Source organism: Volvox carteri, assembly GCF_000143455.1.
Source record: "Volvox carteri f. nagariensis unplaced genomic scaffold VOLCAscaffold_67, whole genome shotgun sequence".
NCBI classification, from domain to species: Eukaryota; Viridiplantae; Chlorophyta; class Chlorophyceae; order Chlamydomonadales; family Volvocaceae; genus Volvox; species Volvox carteri.
The window spans coordinates 259,891-262,129 of NW_003307610.1; positions in this window are offsets into that span (position 1 = coordinate 259,891).

Genomic DNA, 2,239 nt, shown 5'->3' on the forward strand with positions numbered 1-2,239 from the left:
GGGCTAAACTTAATCTCAAAAGGTACCGCGTATCTCATATTTGAATTCTTAGATGGCGGCGTATGATAGCTCGAACTCCCAGGCCTTGAGTGTGTAACGGACCAAACATAATATTTCACCCGGCTGAAACGCGTTATCGGTACTATATAGCATTCTCTATTGCAAGGTATCTCGCATGTAGCTAAAAAAGATCGTATGAGCACAAACAACTTTGGCTGCCTCCATTGACCGAGCTCATAGTCACATCAACGCCTCTCGGGCTAAATTTCATCTGAAAAAGGTGCCGGGTAACTCATCATTGATTTCCGAGATGACAGCGTATGATAACTTGAACACCCAGCTTGTGTTACCATTTGCCCGCACGGGCATTCCGACTTGCCACCAGCAGGCCGACAAATTTGCTTACATTTCTCTATGAAATACGTAAGCTGCGCATATGTACATTTACTTTAGCCAATGCTCGGGGCCTCCGGAGACTTGCGGTGTGCCCCGATGAAGCCCGCGGCTGTGGGGCGGATTGCTGAGGCCGCTGGCGCGTCGGGGATAAACATCACAGACAGCACCGAAATTCACCCAATTGCTATTCCTTTACCTTATATTTATGACAACAACCCAGGCGCTCACAGCCATAAACACGTGTCAAAAAAGTGACCATGTGTGAAAGAAGTGTATTGGCTTCTGACTCAAAAGCCGCAGCACGTCTAGCGTGTCCGCTAGGGTAGCCAGCAGCCGACGATTTGGGATAACAGGCATTTCTTGTTAGAATGTCCAACCCTTGTTTCAGCGCGACACACCAATTACATCCTTGATGCCCCGTCATTTCATACACTTCTGACATGCAAGTGAGCGATTACCTCGGCCGCGGTAATTTATGTAAAACTGTATCGTTCAGAACTTCTGAAAATAGCACCCTGTATTCCTCTCAACCATTCCTTTTCGAAAATTTATGTCAAATAATTCACATTCGCATTATAAACAGGTACGGCATTGAAATGCTTCTAACTAACTAACAACCTTCCTTCCATCAATGCACCACACTAAATCACCCATTACAGACTTTGGAAATTCCTCTTTGGGGCAAGCCCTACCTTACGCGTAGCGTGCGGTTTCAGTTGGCTTTTGGTGCCACCTTTTAGTGCCTCTTTCCCCTAAAAGGAAAAATATGGCCCATGGAAACCATGGCCTTTTAATGATTTTTGGTGGCCTACTAGGGACGGCCCTTTACTGAAGTACTAAAAGTACAACAGGTTTTCGTTGCAACTTACATCTTTTCACCCTTTTAATGCATAAGGGCTTTCATTATCGGTCACACTTTAGCATTCAGTCCGGAACTCTCAGTACACAGATTTACCACTCGAGAGCTTACTGAATGTCAACTATATCACGAAACCGTTGGGCATAGGGCCCAGCGTGCGTGTTTGAGAAGAAGCCTACAGTGAAGCAGGCGTGGGCGACAACAAGGATACCACTGAGACCTCTCCTTGACAGGCGAAGGCATTTCTATACTAGGCCGAAAAGAAGATTCGGCATTTCCTTTTGTGTGTGGCCATGGGCCAGGCGTTCCTGAGGCAGACGAAACCATATATGCCGCATGCCACTCCAATGCATTTACACTTACGTGGCGGATATGACAAGTGCGGAAAACCGAATCACGTATGCGCTCGCGTATAAAGATGGGCGATTTCTCGCGCGACTTGCGACTTTGCAAGGTGCAAGCCGTACGCAAGAGTGCACTTCGCCTCGCATCCGCAATTTGTTTTGCAACCAGCCATAAGTGTGCAGTCCACACTTGTGCAGGCCCCGCATATTCAGAACCTAAAACAACTTTTGTTAACCTAGCGCAACGTATATCCTTTTGATCAAATCCAGTCAAGGTGGTGTCGAAAGACACCGGATTCGATACACCAGCGTAGCCATCCGATGTACGACCCGTACTATTGTACGGCAAGATAAAAAGTCGGTGGTCGGTGACCAGCATGAAGGTATCCTGTGCGGTCTCAAGGTACGGCCGCCACTCTTGTAGGAGCTCTTGCTCTGTGGTAGTGTAAGTACGTGTGGTGTGACATCACTGAGGGTTGGTTGGCTGTGGGCGAAACACAATCTGACAACTGTTGTGGGGTTAACCTGGGTTAACCAAGCTAGCGTTTGTGCGGGAGATGCTGCGAGTCGTGATGCCCAATAGTGACCGGGAGATGATGCTGGCGGGAGATGATGCTGGCGGGTGCTGAGCCGTGCTGTG